This window comes from Somniosus microcephalus, chromosome 11 (assembly GCF_052327205.1).
Source record: "Somniosus microcephalus isolate GS21.2 chromosome 11, FLI_Smic_1.0, whole genome shotgun sequence".
Lineage (NCBI taxonomy): Eukaryota > Metazoa > Chordata > Chondrichthyes > Squaliformes > Somniosidae > Somniosus > Somniosus microcephalus.
Window position 1 is genome coordinate 99,167,251 of NC_140997.1, and position 18,968 is coordinate 99,186,218.

Here is an 18,968-nt window from a genome sequence, read left to right on the forward strand (position 1 = left end):
CTGTTTTGATGTCGTAGCTTATGGTTAACAGGGGGTCATCTTTATCTAGATTTCCATCTTTACATATTTTCAGTCTGCCTCCACTGCCAATACCTTCACTGAAGACGTATGCGTAGTGTTTTTTTAAAGTCTCCTTCCATGAGGGAGTGGAGTCTGTGTAGAATATGAGGTTGTTCTTCGTCTTAATCCCTCTGTGTGTGGTATAGTCAACGTAGAGGACCTCTGGGTTACTTTTGAGTGTTATGTCCTTGTATTTTTCCTTTGTTTTATTTATTGTGTAATGCTCAGGATATGTCATTTCCCTGCTCATTGTAGTCGTTTGTTTTTGTCTCAGATATATAACTTTTTTTCTTATATTTTTTTTTCGTGTTCCACTTTATCCCACTTTTAGGTCCAAAATTGAAAGTTTTTCAGGGGTTCATCTTTGATATAGTTGCTCTTAAAAGTTTCTCTTTCTCTTTCTTTCACAGGCTCTTGGTTCGGGTAGTTTATCTATTCTCTTGGGTTTCTATTCCTTTTTCTCGCGGGTTTGTTGTTCTTTTTTCAGGTTTTTTCTTTTTTTCGAAATAAATTTAGATAAGATTAAACTATTTTTTTCTTTTTTTTTTCGAACTAAATTTGAATAAAATGAAACTTAGGTAGAATTATGTAAAACTTTTTTCTCCGGTGTTTTCCTCTTCCAACTCTCTCACTCGCTCTCCGGGCCTCGGACTCGCTCTCTCTTTCCTTGCTCCAAAATCGTCCACTCTCCGTTCCTCGGACTCGTTTGCTCTCCGCGCTCCGGGCGGCTCTCCTCGCGTCGTCGTGTCGGTCTCAGGCCCCCGGGTTTTTTGACTCACCAGGCTGTTTTCTGCCCTGGTCTCCCGGTCTCCGATCCCGCTGTCTCTGGGCCTCGTGGTCTCGGGTTCACCCTCCCCAGGCCTCTTATTCACTGTCCTGGTTGGGGCCGCTCCTCCCGTTCTCCGACCTCGCGGTCTCTGGGCCTCGTGGTCTCGGGTTCACCCTCCCCAGGTCTCTTACTCGCTTTCCCGGTTCTGGCCGCTCCTCCCGGTCTCCGATCCCGCAGTCTCTGGGCCTCGCGTTCGCCCTCCCCAGGCCTCTTACTTGCTGTCCCGGTTCGGGCCGCTCCTCCCGGTCTCCGATCCCGCGGTCTCGCGTTCTCGGGTTTGCCCTCCCCAGGCCTCTTACTTGTTGTCCCGGTTTGGGCCGCTCCTCCCGGTCTCCGTTCTCGCGGTTCAGGCTCCATGCTGCGGCTGCTGCTCGGGCTCTGTTTCGGTGCCTCGCTAATCCGGGTTTATCTCGCTGGCTTTTTCTTTTTTTTTTCTTTTTTCCGGGTTTTTTTTTTTCCTTTGGCGCTCTAGTACTTAATCGAAACTTTACTTAACTTAACTTAACTTAAACTAAACTAAACTAAACTGAACTCTCTCACATTCTCTCTTTGACTAAAGTTAACTTTAGCTTTTAGTAGTAGCTTTTTCTACACTTAAAAGATATAAACGAGCACTAAACTTCTTAAATCACCTCAAATCTAGCTCCCCAGACACCCTTCATTTCAAAGCCTTTCAGACCCAAGAGCTAAACCCAGAAAAGAGTCCCCTGAGTCAGCTGCTACTGAAACTAAGTACTCAGCCGGACCCTGACCAGCCCCAGACCAACACAGCCATCCAAACACCAATCCGAGTGAACCAAATCATTAAACAATGCAAAGAAACCTACCTGGAACATTGGAACAAAATAACCAAAAGCCAAAGCAGATTAGAATGTTACCGGGCCCTAAAAAGAGAATATAAACTGGCAGACTACCTCACGACCATCAGAGACACAAAACAGAGACAGACCCTCACCAGGTACAGACTAAGCGACCACCAACTGGAAATTGAAAAAGGCAGATACAAGAAATCCTGGCAGCCTAGAGAGAATAGAATATGCGATCAATGTCTGGCCGGGGAGGATGAAACAGAAATGCATTTCCTCCTAAAATGCGAAAAATTCAACACATCAAGAAACATATTATTCAACAAGCGAAGCCAAACAACCCCAGATTTCAAGGAATTGGATGACCTGTCAAAATTGAGATTAGTCCTGGGAGAAGGAGACAGACCATACCTTGGGGCCAAATATGTAACAACATGTCAAAACCTGAGGACTGTTTAAAATTAAGACTGTTTAAAATTAATATTGAACGTACCAAATGAAGTACAAAGACTGTTTAAAATTAATTTTGTTCAAAAGTAATATTGTATGTACCCAACAAATGTCAAATCGATTGACACCTACAGAATGTTTGAAAATGTACCTTTTTGCTATGTAAGCTTTGGCAATATGGTTCTCTGTAAACTTTCATGCCAATAAAGCATTTGAATTGGAATTTGAATTCGATTTGAGATAGATGGAGAGGTAGATCGAGAGATAGATAGAGAGATAGATAGAGAGATAGGTAGAGAGGTAGATAGAGAGGTAGATAGAGAGAGAGATAGATAGGGAGGTAGATAGAGAGGTAGATAGAGAGATAGATAGAGAGATAGATAGAGAGATAGATAGAGAGGTGGGTAGAGAGGTAGATAGAGAGGTAGATAGAGAGATAGATAGAGAGATAGATAGAGAGGTAGACAGAGAGATAGATAGAGATAGATAGAGAAATAGAGAGAGAGGTAGATAGAGAGATAGATAGAGAGTTAGATAGAGAGATAGATAGAGAGATAGATAGAGAGGTAGATAGAGAGGTAGATAGAGAGATAGATAGAGAGATAGATAGAGAGATAGATAGAGAGGTAGATAGAGAGATAGATAGAGAGGTAGATAGAGAGATAGATAGAGAGATAGATAGAGAGGTAGATTGAGAGATAGATAGAGAGGTAGATAGAGAGATAGATAGAGAGGTAGATAGAGAGATAGATAGAGAGGTAGATAGAGAGGTAGATAGAGAGATAGATAGAGAGCTAGATAGAGAGATAGATATAGAGATAGATAGAGAGATAGATAGAGAGGTAGATAGAGAGGTAGATAGAGAGATAGATAGAGAGGTAGATAGAGAGATAGATAGAGACAAACCCCAGCATAACTACCAGGGAGGAAGCCACACATCGTCCCCCTACCAATCCGAGCTCACCAAGAGAAGAGCAGCATAGCCAGGAAGTGAGTGAGCCTTCCAGGGCCGACCAGACATATACCCCGGGATCACACAGCCAGATACAACCAAAAGATAAATTTAATCAATTAGAGATAGAGATGGTTAAACTTAGAGAGGAGTTCCTCAAAATGAATCACGAACAAAAGCAGGAGAGGGAGAGACGCAAGAGAGAGCTGAATCTACTTGAGAACCAGGTGAATCTACTTAGGATTCAGGTGAAAGAGCTGCAGGAAAAAGAAGTGAGCCATAGAGGAGAGATAACACCATTAGACCAGCAACCAGAGGCTAGAGATAAGACAAGACAGAGCCAGACGGAACGGCTGCACTCCCACACGGAACAAAAGCAACAGACACACAATACAAGGGGTGCCACACAGACCGACCAGCATACTGATTCTCAATCTTCACCCACCACCGTGGAACCACAAGCGAGCCACTCACAAGAGGTACGCACACACCAGACACCCCAGCCCAGCACACACACTATGAGTCCAGGCGAAAGCCACCAGACAGTAAACACAAACAAGGCTGACATCGTAATACTCATAGACTCAAATGGGAAATTTCTATGGGAGAAAAAGCTCTTCCCTAGAAGTAAAGTAGAAAAGATCTGGTGCCCAACAACAGACAGAGCCATGGGATGGCTGACCACAGCCAGATTAGGCTGCCCCCAACACATAATAATACACACGGGCACAAATGACCTAAAGGCCCAACAGAATGAGGTAGCAACATCGCTCAGAGCAATGATTAGGAAGGCAAGCAGTACATTCCCAAACACTAGAATCACTGTTTCCACAATATTGCCGAGAACAGACTTCAACAACAACACAATTCATGAGATAAATGCCAGCATTGCAAGAGACTGCGAATCAAACCACAACGTGCACCTGGCCCAACACCCCACCCTCGATGAGGAATGTCTTTACGACCACGTCCACATCCAAAGGAAAAGAATACCGATCTTTGCTAAAGCCCTGAAGGACGTCGCTTTTAACCGGCTCCATACCCAGACTCCAAGAGGACCCCCCCCCGACCACCAGGGATCAGCGGGGTACATATCAGGAACACTACAAAGACCACCACCACACCAACCGAGACCAGAGAGGATCCCCATGCAAAACAACAATATCAGACCTGCACCACTCCTGTCCCACAGGGGAATAGGACCGCTCCCAGCCAGACAGAGGGAGAGATGCACAGGACGTACGCAATACCTCAGACAGAAACAATCCATTAAGAGACAATAAGCAGATGTGCAGCAGCATCTACTTCCGCCTTATGGATCAAGGACTAATTAATAGAAAGAACTGTAACCAAATAGTATTAACTTTTATAGACAACTGAAGTGATCTTTTTTTCCCACAGTTAGACACGACAAACACGTACCACTCTTTAACCTATCAGAGTAAAAGATCAAACTTAACATGAAATCCTTATATATTTCGACCTGGAATATCCAAGGTCTACGCTCTTCGGTGCTAGACGTGAAGAGTTGGACCCCAGAGTTCATAGATGAAACTAAAGATCTAGATATTATCATTTTACAGGAAACTTGGTATAAAGGAAAAGGACACACTGGCTGTCCCCAAGAGTACACTGAGCTGGTGGTCCCCTCCAATAAATTACCAAGTGTAACCCAAGGCAGAGACTCCGGAGGCATACTGATCTGGTTTAAAACAGAACTTAAGAATTACATCAAATTTATAAAAAAGTGCAAAAACCACATGTGGCTCAAACTTGAGAGGGAGATTATCTCAAACACCCAAGATGTTTAGAATTGCGCACTTTATATCCCTCCAATTGATTCCCCGTACTTTAAAGAGGACACCTTCTCCAACATGGAGGCATGGAGGGGGAAATTATCCAATACCAGGCCCAGGGGAACGTGTTGATCTGTGGGGACCTCAATTCAAGAACGGGCGAAGAACCAGACTTCACCAATAATCAGGGAAACAATTACATATTCGGGAATAACCACTTTGACATCCCTTCCCTTCCATACAGGCATCACTGCGACAAGCAGTAAATACCAACGGAAAACAGCTACTACAGCTCTGTCGAAACCTGGGCCTGTACATTGTCAATGGTAGGTTCATAGGAGACCTCCTAGGAAGATCGATCTATTGCTCACCTCTTGGCTGCAGCACAGTAGACTATATGATTACAGACTTAGACCCATCCACTTTCAGAGCATTCACAGTCAAACCACAAACAACACTGTCAGATCACAGTCAAATTACTATGTATCTCAAAAAGACAGAAACAAACAACATAGAAACACAACCCAGTAAACTGTACAACACCAAAAAATCGTACAGATGGGCCAAAAACGACACGGAAAAATACCAGAAAACAATTAGCAATGCATCAACTCAAGCTCTCTTAGACACCTTTCTGGATAACATGTACACTCACAATAAAGAAGGCGTAAACCGGGCAGTTATTAACCTAAACAATATTTTTGATAATTTGGCAACAAGTGCAAACTTGAAAGCTCGCAAGAACAAACCCAAATCAAAAAACTATGAAAAATGGTTTGACCCAGATTGCCATAACATGAGGAAAAAACATAGAAAAATATCAAACCAAAAACACAGACATCCAGAAAACGAGGAATTACGCCTTACTTATTGTCAGACACTAACACAATACAGAAACACACTCAGAACCAAAAAAGAGCAATATATTAAGAATACACTCAGCTCCATGGAGGAATCCATTGATTCCAATTGTTTCTGGGACAACTTGAAAACACTACACAAAAAACAACACGACGATTTGTCCATTCAAAATGGGGACACATGGGTAAACCACTTTGAAAAATTTACCAGAAAAACACACTAAGACCAGAGCAACACCAAATATGCAAAAAACTGGAAAAGCTAGAAATGGCCATAAAAGATAACCAAAACCCGCTAGACGCCATAATAACAGAAAAAGAACTTCTTGAAAAACTCAAGGACCTGCGACCAGGAAAAGCTTGCGGGACAGACGGCATACTAAACAAGATGATTAAACACGCAGACGACAAAATGAAACTGGCTAACCTAAAACTCTTCAACTTGGTTCTGAGTGTCGGTTATTTCCCTGACATCTGGAACAAAGGACTCATAACACCCATATACAAAAGTGGGGACAAAATCGACCCAAACAACTATCGAGGCATCTGTGTAAACAGTAACCTGGGGAAGGTATTCTGTAGCATCATAAACAAAAGACTTATAAACTTCCTTGAGGAGCACAATGTCTTGAGTAAAAGCCAAATTGGATTCCTGCCAAACTATAGAACATCCAATCATATCTTCACCCTACAGACCCTAATTGACAAACACGTTCACCATAACAAAAGCAAAATCTACGCATGCTTTGTAGATTTCCAGAAGGCTTTCGACTCCATCTGGCATGACGGTTTATTCCTGAAACTTATCGAAAGCGGGGTAGGAGGGAAAACATATGATGTAATTAAATCAATGTATACAAACAACAAATGTGCAGTTAAAATTGGAGACAAACAAACAAAATACTTCCCACAGGGGCGGGGGGTGACGCAGGGCTCGCCAATCTCACTGACACTCTTTAATATTTACATTATCTAATTGGCAAAACTACTTGAACAATCTACAGCACCCGGCCTCACCCTATACGAATCCAAGGTTAAATTCCTCCTCTATGCAGACGACCTGGTTCTGCTGTCACCAACTAAGGAGGGCCTACAGCAGAACCTGGAACTGCTGGAGTCGTACTGCCAGACTTGGGCCCTGACAATAAATCCCCAAAAAAACAAAGTCCTTGTGTTCCAGCAAAGATACAAACATCAGGGACCCAAAAAAAATTTCACAGTAGGAACAACCAAAATTGAACAAACCACTAACTACACATACTTGGGCTTAAAAATCAGTTCTATGGGAAACTTCAAACTGGCTGTGAATGAACTGAAAGAGAAAGCAAGAAGGGCTTTCTATGCCATCAAAAAATCAATCCAAATAGTAATCCCAATTAGCATTTGGCTCAAAATTTTCAAATCAGTAATTGAACCAATTGCACTCTATGGCAGTGAGGTATGGGGACCGCTAACACAACAACAATTTGCAAAATGGGACAAACACCCAATTGAGATCCTACATGCAGAATTCTGTAAAAGTATCCTCCGGACTCAAAGGAAAACAGTAAACAATGCATGCAGGGCGGAACTAGGCCAATATCCATTAATAATCACTATCCAAAAAAGAGCTACCAAATTTTGGAATCACCTACAAATGAGCAACCCCCAATGCTATCACTACGATGCCCTGAAATGCCAAGAGCTGACCATAAAGAAGAATACCCTCAGTCAACTAGTCCTGGGACTCAGTGAAGTAACTACTAACAATACTAACAACAACCAGCCCCAGGACAGTGACAGGGTAACACAAAGAATTCGACCCAACACAATCGTCGCTAAGCAAAAGGAAAAATATCTGACATATTGGGCAGAAACAACAAAAACCCAAAGCAAACTCAATTGCTACTTGGCCCTAAACAGACAATACAACATAGCTGATTACCTGACCATGGTAAAGGATAACAAACTGAGAAGAACCTTGACAATGTAAAGACTTAGCGAACATAGCCTAGCGATCGAAAAAGGCAGACACAGGCAGACCAGGCTGCCAAGAGAAGACAGGATATGCTCTCACTGCAGTCAGGGAGTAGTGGAGACAGAGATGCACTTCCTCACAGCCTGTGGAAAATATCAGGGCATCAGGGAGAATTTCTACCAAAAATTCTCACAAATATGCCCTGAATTCAGAAATCTGAATGACAACCAAAAACTCCCATTCCTACTGGGGGAGGAGAGAAGCTGTGTAACACTGGCGGCACACTATGTTACAGCTTGCCATGAACAGAGGGACAACCAGTAAACTAAGAAAAGAGTATATATAAACAAGGCGAATGTATATTTATACACTCAGGGATATACCTGTTTATACACTGTATGAATAGAACTGCGTTTATTTGTTCAACCATAAATGTATTTTGATGCTTTGGCAACATAAGATGTACCTTATCATGCCAATAAGGCGATTTGATTTTGAATTTGAATTGAGAGGCAGTTAGAGAGATAGATAGAGAGGTAGATAGAGAGGTAGATAGAGAGACAGATAGAGAGATAGATAGAGAGATAGATAGAGAGATAGATAGAGAGATAGTTAGAGAGATAGATAGAGAGATAGATAGAGAGAGAGATAAAGAGATAGATAGAGAGATAGACAGAGAGGTAGATAGAGAGGTAGATAGAGAGATAGATAGATAGAGAGGTAGATAGAGAGGTAGATAGAGAGATAGATAGAGAGATAGATAGAGAGATAGATAGAGAGGTAGATAGAGATGTAGATAGAGAGATAGATAGAGAGGTAGATAGGGAGATAGATACTGTTCAACATATACATAAATGAATTAGCAGACATGCTGGAGCAAAGCGAGTCACCGGGTCTCTTTCTCCTGGATGGAGAAGTGAAATCCCTGTTCTATGCAGACGACCTGGTTCTGCTGTCTCCCACAGAACAGGGATTACAGCAACAACTAGACCTACTTGACAAATACTGCCAAAATTGGGCCCAAACTGTAAATCTAAAGAAAACCAACATCATGATTTTTCAAAAAAGGCCCAGTTGTCAGGAAAACAAATACCAGTTTACTCTCAGTGATACCATCATAGGACACACTATGAGCTACACTTACCTTGGTCTAACCATTACAGCATCAGGGAGCATCAGCATAGCAGTGAATGCACTGAAAGAAAAAGCCCGAAGAGCCCTATATGCAATAAAAAGAAAATTCTACAACATCCAAATCCCAATCAAAATCTGGCTGAAAATATTTGACAGCATAATCCTGCCCATTGCACTGTACGGTAGTGAAGTATGGGGCCCTCTCAATCACCATAGCTACACTAAATGGGAAAAACACACAATAGAAGCCTTACATGCAGAATTTTGCTGAAGCATCCTTCGCACCCAAAGGAAAACACCAACAAATGCATGCAGAGCCGAACTAGCCAGATACCCACTGATAATAAACATCCAAAAACGAGCACTAAACTTCCTAAATCACCTCAAATCTAGCTCCCCAGACACCCTTCATTTTAAAGCCTTCCAGACCCAAGAGCTAAACCCAGAAAAGAGTCCCCTGAGTCAGCTGCTACTGAAACTAAGTACTCCTACTGAGCCGGACCCTGACCAGTCCCGGACCAACACTGCCGTCCAAACACCAATCCGAGTGAACCAAATCATTAAACAATGCAAAGAAACCTAACTGGAACATTGGAACAAAATAACCAAAAGCCAAAGCAGATTAGAATGTTACCGGGCCCTAAAAAGAGAATATAAACTGGCAGACTATCTCTCGACCATCAGAGACACAAAACAGAGAGAGACCCTCACCAGGTACAGACTAAGCGACCACCAACTGGCAATTGAAAAAGGAAGATACAAGAAATCCTGGCAGCCTAGAGAGAATAGAATATGTGATCAATGTCTGGCCAGCGAGGTTGAGACAGAGATGCATTTCCTCCTAAAATGCGAAACATTCAACACATCAAGAAACATATTATTTGACAAGCTCAGCCAAACATCCCCAGATTTCAAGGAATTGGATGACCTGTCAAAATTAAGATTAGTCCTGGGAGAAGGAGACAGACCATATCTTGGTGCCAAATATGTAACAACATGTCACAACCTGAGGACTGTTTAAAATTAATACTGAATGTACCCAATGATGTACAAAGACTGTTTAAATTAATATTGTTTAAAGTAATATTGTATGTACCCAACGAAGGTCAAAATTGTTTGACACCTACAGAATGTTGGAAAACTGTACTTTTTGTTATGTAAGCTTTGGCAATATGGTTCCCTGTAAACTTTCATGCCAATAAAGCATTTGAATTGAATTGAATTGAATTGATAGAGAGCTAGATAGAGAGGTAGATAGAGAGATTGGTAGAGAGATAGATAGAGAGACAGATAGAGAGGTAGATAGAGAGGTAGATAGAGAGCTGGATGGAGAGATAGATAGAGAGATAGATAGAGAGGTAGATAGAGAGGTAGATAGAGAGGTAGGTAGAGAGATAGAAAGAGAGATAGATAGAGAGATAGATAGAGAGACAGATAGAGAGGTAGATAGAGAGATAGATAGAGAGATAGATAGAGAGGAAGTTAGAGAGATAGATAGAGAGATAGATAGAGAGATAGATAGAGAGATAGATAGAGAGGTAGATAGAGAGATAGATAGAGAGATAGTTAGAGAGATAGATAGAGAGATAGAAAGAGAGAGAGATAGAGAGAGAGATAGAGAGATAGATAGAGAGATAGATAGAGAGGTAGATAGAGAGATAGATAGAGAGATAAATAGAGAGATAGTTAGAGAGATAGATAGAGAGGTAGATAGAGAGATACATAGAGAGATAGTTAGAGAGGTAGATAGAGATAGATAGCGAGATAGATAGAGAGATAGATAGAGAGGTAGATAGAGAGGTAGATAGAGATATAGATAGAGAGATAGATAGAGAGATCGATAGAGAGATAGATAGAGAGATCGATAGAGAGGTAGACAGAGAGATAGATAGAGAGGTAGATAGAGAGATAGATAGAGAGGTAGATAGAGAGATACATAGAGAGATAGTTAGAGAGGTAGATAGAGAGATAGATAGCGAGATAGATAGAGAGATAGATAGAGAGATAGATAGAGAGAGAGATAGAGAGGTAGATAGAGAGGTAGATAGAGATATAGATAGAGAGATAGATAGAGAGATCGATAGAGAGGTAGACAGAGAGATAGATAGAGAGGTAGATAGAGAGATAGATAGAGAGGTAGATAGAGAGATAAATAGAGAGATAGATAGAGAGATAGATAGAGAGGTAGATAGAGAGATAGATAGTTAGAGAGGTAGATAGAGAGATAGATAGAGAGGTAGATAGAGAGGTAGATAGAGAGGTAGATAGAGAGATAGATAGAGAGGTAGATAGAGAGATAGATAGAGAGGTAGATAGAGAGGTAGAAAGAGAGATAGATAGAGAGATAGACAGAGAGATAGAAAGAGAGGTAGATAGAGAGGTAGATAGAGAGATAGATAGAGAGGTAGATAGAGAGATAGATAGAGAGGTAGATAGAGAGGTAGATAGAGAGATAGATAGAGAGATAGATAGAGAGATAGATAGAGAGGTAGATAGAGAGATAGATAGCGAGATAGATAGAGAGATAGATAGAATTCTGCCGAAGCATCCTTCGCATCCAAAGAAAAACGCCAACAAATGCATGCAGAGCCGAACTAGGCAGATACCCACTGATAATAAACATCCAAAAACGAGCACTAAACTTCCTAAATCACCTCAAATCTAGCTCCCCAGACACCCTTCATTTCAAAGCCTTTCAGACCCAAGAGCTAAACCCAGAAAAGAGTCCCCTGAGTCAGCTGCTACTGAAACTAAGTACTCAGCCGGACCCTGACCAGCCACAGACAAACACAGCCGTCCAAACACCAATCCGAGTGAACCAAATCATTAAACAATGCAAAGAAACCTACCTGGAACATTGGAACAAAATAACCGAAAGCCAAAGCAGATTAGAATGTTACCGGGCCCTAAAAAGAGAATATAAACTGGCAGACTACCTCACGACCATCAGAGACACAAAACAGAGACAGACCCTCACCAGGTACAGACTAAGCGACCACCAACTGGAAATTGAAAAAGGCAGATACAAGAAATCCTGGCAGCCTAGAGAGAATAGAATATGCGATCAATGTCTGGCCGGGGAGGTTGAAACAGAAATGCATTTCCTCCTAAAATGCGAAAAATTCAACACATCAAGAAACATATTATTCAACAAGCTAAGCCAAACAACCCCAGATTTCAAGGAATTGGATGACCTGTCAAAATTGAGATTAGTCCTGGGAGAAGGAGACAGACCATACCTTGGGGCCAAATATGTAACAACATGTCACAACCTGAGGACTGTTTAAAATTAAGACTGTTTAAAATTAATATTGAACGTACCAAATGAAGTACAAAGACTGTTTAAAATTAATATTGTTTAAAAGTAATATTGTATGTACCCAACAAATGTCAAATCGATTGACACCTACAGAATGTTTGAAAATGTACCTTTTTGCTATGTAAGCTTTGGCAATATGGTTCTCTGTAAACTTTCATGCCAATAAAGCATTTGAATTTGAATTTGAATTTGAATTTGATAGAGAGATAGATAGAGAGGTAGATAGAGAGGTAGATAGAGAGATAGATAGAGAGGTAGATAGAGAGATAGATAGAGAGATAGGTAGAGAGGTAGATAGAGAGGTAGATAGAGAGATAGAGAGAGAGATAGTTAGTGAGGTAGACAGAGAGATGGATAGAGAGATAGATAGAGAGATAGTTAGAGAGGTAGATAGAGAGGTAGATAGAGAGGTAGATAGAGAGATAGATAGAGAGATAGATAGAGAGGTAGATAAAGAGATAGATAGAGAGATAGATAGAGAGGTAGATAGAGAGATAGATAGAGAGGTACATAGAGAGGTAGATAGAGAGGTAGATAGAGAGATAGATAGAGAGGTAGATTGAGAGATAGAGAGATAGATAGAGAGATAGATAGAGAGGTAGAAAAAGAGATAGATAGAGAGAGAGTTAGAGAGATAGATAGAGAGGTAGATAGAGAGATAGATAGAGAGATAGATAGAGAGATAGATAGAGAGGTAGATGGAGAGGTAGATAGAGAGATAGATAGAGAGGTAGATAGAGAGATAGATAGAGAGATAGATAGAGAGATAGATAGAGAGGTAGATAGAGAGATAGATAGAGAGATAGGTAGAGATATAGATAGAGAGATAGATAGAGGGGTAGATAGAGAGATAGATAGAGGGGTAGATAGAGAGGTAGATAGACAGATAGATAGAGAGATAGATAGAGAGATAGATAGAGAGATAGATAGAGAGGTAGATAGAGAATTAGATAGAGAGGTAGACAGAGAGATAGATAGAGAGGTAGATAGTGAGGTAGATAGAGAGGTAGATAGAGAGGTAGATAGAGAGATAGATAGAGAGGTAGATAGAGAGATAGATAGAGAGGTAGATAGAGAGATAGATAGAGAGGTAGATAGAGAGATAGATAGAGAGAGAGATAGAGAGGTAGATAGAGAGGAAATAGAGAGATAGATAGAGAGGTAGATAGAGAGGTAGATAGAGAGATAGATAGAGAGATAGATAGAGAGGTAGATAGAGAGGTAGATAGAGAGGTAGATAGAGAGATAGATAGAGAGATAGATAGAGAGATAGATAGAGAGGTAGATAGAGAGATAGATAGATAGATAGATAGATAGAGAGATAGATAGAGAGGTAGATAGAGAGGTAGATAGAGAGATAGATAGAGAGATAGAAAGAGAGTTAGATAGAGAGGTAGACAGAGAGGTAGATAGAGAGATAGATAGAGAGATAGATAAAGAGGTAGATAGAGAGTTAGATAGAGCGGTAGATAGAGAGATAGATAGAGAGATAGATAGAGAGGTAGAGAGAGAGATAGATAGAGAGGTAGATAAAGAGATAGATAAAGAGATAGATAGAGAGGTAGATAGAGAGATAGATAGAGAGATAGATAGAGAGATAGATAGAGAGGTAGATAGAGAGCTAGATAGAGAGTTAGGTAGAGAGATAGATAGAGAGATAGATAGAGAGATAGATAGAGAGATAGATAGAGAGGTAGATAGAGAGATAGATAGAGAGATAGGTAGAGAGATAGATAGAGAGATAGATAGAGAGGTAGATAGAGAGATAGATAGAGAGGTAGATAGAGAGGTAGAAAGACAGATAGATAGAGAGATAGATAGAGAGATAGATAGAGAGATAGATAGAGAGATAGATAGAGAGGTAGATAGAGAGGTAGATAGACAGATAGATAGAGAGATAGATAGAAAGATAGATAGAGAGGTAGATAGAGAGTTAGATAGAGAGATAGATAGAGAGATAGATAGAGAGGTAGATAGAGAGGTAGATAGAGAGATAGATAGAGAGGTAGATAGAGAGGTAGATAGAGAGATAGATAGAGAGGTAGATAGAGAGGTAGATAGAGAGATAGATAGAGAGGTAGATAGAGAGGTAGATAGAGAGATAGATGGAGAGCTAGATAGAGAGGTAGATAGAGAGTAAGATAGAGAGATAGATAGAGAGGTAGATAGAGAGGTAGATAAAGAGATAGATAGAGAGAGAGATAGAGAGATAGATAGAGAGGTAGATAGAGAGATAGATAGAGAGGTAGATAGAGAGGTAGATAGAGAGATAGATAGAGAGGTAGATAGAGAGGTAGATAGAGAGATAGATAGAGAGGTAGATAGAGAGTTAGATAGAGAGGTAGATAGAGAGGTAGATAGAGAGGTAGATAGAGAAGTAGACAGAGAGGTAGACAGAGAGGTAGATAGAGAGATAGATAGAGAGATAGATAGAGAGATAGATAGAGAGATAGATAGAGAGGTAGATAGAGAGGTAGATAGAGAGATAAATAGAGAGATAGATGGAGAGGAAATAGAGAGGTAGATAGAGAGATAGATAGAGAGATAGATAGAGAGGTAGATAGAGAGATAGATAGAGAGATAGATAGAGAGGAAATAGAGAGGTAGATAGAGAAATAGATAGAGAGATAGATAGAGAGATAGATAGAGAGGTAGATAGAGAGGTAGATAAAGAGGTAGATAGAGAGATAGATAGAGAGATAGATAGAGAGGTAGATAGAGAGATAGATAGAGAGGTAGATAGAGAGGTAGATAGACAGATAGATAGAGAGATAGATAGAGAGATAGATAGAGAGATAGATAGAGAGGTAGATAGAGAGTTAGATAGAGAGATAGATAGAGAGGTAGATAGAGAGGTAGATAGAGAGATAGATAGAGAAGTAGATAGAGAGGTAGATAGAGAGATAGATAGAGAGGTAGATAGAGAGGTAGATAGAGAGGTAGATAGAGAGGTAGATAGAGAGATAGATAGAGAGATAGATAGAGAGGTAGATAGAGAGTTAGATAGAGAGATAGATTGAGAGGTAGATAGAGAGATAGACAGAGAGGTAGATAGAGAGGTAGATAGAGAGATAGATAGAGAGATAGATAGAGAGATAGATAGAGAGGTAGATAGAGAGGTAGATAGAGAGATAAATAGAGAGATAGATAGAGAGGAAATAGAGAGGCAGATAGAGAGAGAGATAGAGTGGAAATAGAGAGGTAGATAGAGAGATCGATAGAGAGATAGATAGAGAGATAGATAGAGAGGTAGATAGAGAGGTAGATAGAGAGGTAGATAGAGAGGTAGATAGAGAGATAGATAGAGAGATAGATAGAGAGATAGATAGAGAGGTAGATAGAGAGATAGATAGAATGTCTGACCGGCGAGGTTGAGACAGAGATGCATTTCCTCCTAAAATGCGAAAAATTCAACACATCAAGAAACATATTATTTGACAAGCTCAGCCAAACAACCCCAGATTTCAAGGAATTGGATGACCTGTCAAAATTAAAATTAGTCCTGGGAGAAGGAGACAGACCATACCTTGGTGCCAAATATGTAACAACATGTCACTACCTGAGGGCTGTTTAAAATTAATACTGAATATACCCACTGATGTACAAAAACTGTTTAAATTAATATTGTTTAAAGTAATATTGTATGTACCCAACGAAGGTCAAAATTGTTTGACACCTACAGAATGTTGGAAAACTGTACTTTTTGTTATGTAAGCTTTGGCAATATGGTTCCCTGTAAACTTTCATGCCAATAAAGCATTTGAATTGGAATTGGAATTGGATAGAGAGGTAGATAGCGAGGTAGATAGAGAGATAGATAGAGAGGTAGATAGAGAGGTAGATAGAGAGATAGATAGAGAGGTAGATAGAGAGGTAGATAGAGAGATAGATAGAGAGATAGATAGGGAGATAGATAGAGAGATAGAGAGATAGATAGAGAGGTAGATAGAGAGATAGATAGAGAGGTAGATAGAGAGGTAGATAGAGAGCTAGATAGAGAGATAGATAGGTCTCCGTCTCCTGGATGGAGAAGTGAAATCCCTGTTCTATGCGGACGACCTGGTTCTGCTGTCTCCCACAGAACAGGGATTACAGCTACAACTAGACCTACTCGACAAATACTGCCAAAATTGGGCTCTAAAAGTAAATCTAAAAAAAATCAACATCATGATTTTTCAAAAAAGGCCCAGATGTCAGGAAAACAAATACCAGTTTACCCTCAGTGATACCACTATAGGACACACTATGAGCTACACCTACCTTGGTCTAACTATTACAGCATCAGGGAGCTTCAACATAGCAGTGAATGCACTAAAAGAAAAAGCCCGAAGAGCCCTATATGCAATAAAAAGAATATTCTACAACATCCAAATCCCAATCAAAATCTGGCTCAAAATATTTGACAGCATAATCCTGCCCATTGCACTGTACGGTAGTGAAGTATGGGGCCCGCTAAATCACCAAAGCTACACTAAATGGGAAAAACACACAATAGAAGCCCTACATGCAGAATTCTGCCGAAGCATCCTTCGCATCCAAAGAAAAACGCCAACAAATGCATGCAGAGCCGAACTAGGCAGATACCCACTGATAATAAACATCCAAAAACGAGCACTAAACTTCCTAAATCACCTCAAATCTAGCTCCCCAGACACCCTTCATTTCAAAGCCTTTCAGACCCAAGAGCTAAACCCAGAAAAGAGTCCCCTGAGTCAGCTGCTAATGAAACTAAGTACTCAGCCGGACCCTGACCAGTCCCAGACCAACACAGCCATCCAAACACCAATCCGAGTGAACCAAATCATTAAACAATGCAAAGAAACCTACCTGGAACATTGGAACAAAATAACCGAAAGCCAAAGCAGATTAGAATGTTACCGGGCCCTAAAAAGAGAATATAAACTGGCAGACTACCTCACGACCATCAGAGACACAAAACAGAGACAGACCCTCACCAGGTACAGACTAAGCGACCACCAACTGGAAATTGAAAAAGGCAGATACAAGAAATCCTGGCAGCCTAGAGAGAATAGAATATGCGATCAATGTCTGGCCGGGGAGGTTGAAACAGAAATGCATTTCCTCCTAAAATGCGAAAAATTCAACACATCAAGAAACATATTATTCAACAAGCTAAGCCAAACAACCCCAGATTTCAAGGAATTGGATGACCTGTCAAAATTGAGATTAGTCCTGGGAGAAGGAGACAGACCATACCTTGGGGCCAAATATGTAACAACATGTCACAACCTGAGGACTGTTTAAAATTAAGACTGTTTAAAATTAATATTGAACATACCAAATGAAGTACAAAGACTGTTTAAAATTAATATTGTTTAAAAGTAATATGGTATGTACCCAACAAGTGTCAAATCGATTGACACCTACAGAATGTTTGAAAATGTTCCTTTTTGCTATGTAAGCTTTGGCAATATGGTTCTCTGTAAACTTTCATGCCAATAAAGCATTTGAATTTGAATTTGAATTTGATTAGAGAGGTAGATAGAGAGCTAGATAGAGAGCTAGATAGAGAGATAGATAGAGAGATAGATAGAGAGATAGATAGAGAGGTAGATAGAGAGGTAGATAGAGAGATAGATAGAGAGATAGATAGAGAGGTAGTTAGAGAGGTAGATAGAGAGATAGATAGAGAGATAGATAGAGAGGTAGATAGAGAGGTAGATAGAGAGATAGATAGAGAGGTAGATAGAGAGATAGATAGAGAGATAGATAGAGAGGTAGATAGAGAGATAGATAGAGAGATAGATAGAGAGGTAGATAGAGAGATAGATAGAGAGATAGATAGAGAGGTAGATAGATAGGTAGATAGAGAGATAGATAGAGAGATAGATAGAGAGGTAGATAGAGAGATAGATAGATAGAGGGATACCGGGCCCTAAAAAGAGAATATAAACTGGCAGACTATCTCTCGACCATCAGAGACACAAAACAGAGACAGACCCTCACCAGGTACAGACTAAGCGACCACCAACTGGCAATTGAAAAAGGAAGATACAAGAAATCCTGGCAGCCTAGAGAGAATAGAATATGTGATCAATGTCTGGCCAGCGAGGTTGAGACAGAGATGCATTTCCTCCTAAAATGTGAAAAATTCAACACATCACGAAACATATTATTTGACAAGCTCAGCCAAACAACCCCAGATTTCAAGGAATTGGATGACCTGTCAAAATTAAGATTAGTCCTGGGAGAAGGAGACAGACCATACCTTGGTGCCAAATATGTAACAACATGTCACAACCTGAGGACTGTTTAAAATTAATACTGAATGTACCCACTGATGTACAAAGACTGTTTAAATTAATATTGTCTAAAGTAATATTGTATGTACCCAACGAAGATCAGAATTGTTTGACACCTACAGAATGTTGGAAAACTGTACTTTTTGTTATGTAAGCTTTGGCAATATGGTTCCCTGTAAACTTTCATGCCAATAAAGCATTTGAATTGAAATTGAATTGAATTAGTTAGAGAGGTAGATAGAGAGATAGGTAGAGAGATAGATAGCGAGATAGACAAATAAAAGAGCCAAATCAAAAAAAAGAAATAAGGGAAGAAATATACAAAACAAAGAAGAGCCTGAACAGCGGCCGCAGCAGCAGCCGAAGCGAGAGGACACGGCGAAGGCCGCACGGAGGCCGCATCGAACTCGGGGAGGCCGCACGGAGATGCAGCGGCAGCCGGAATGAGGTGACTCGGCCGCATCGAGCTCAGGGAGGCCGCACGGAGATGCAGCGGCAGCCGGAACGAGGTGACTCGGCCGCATCGAGCTCGGGAAGGCCGC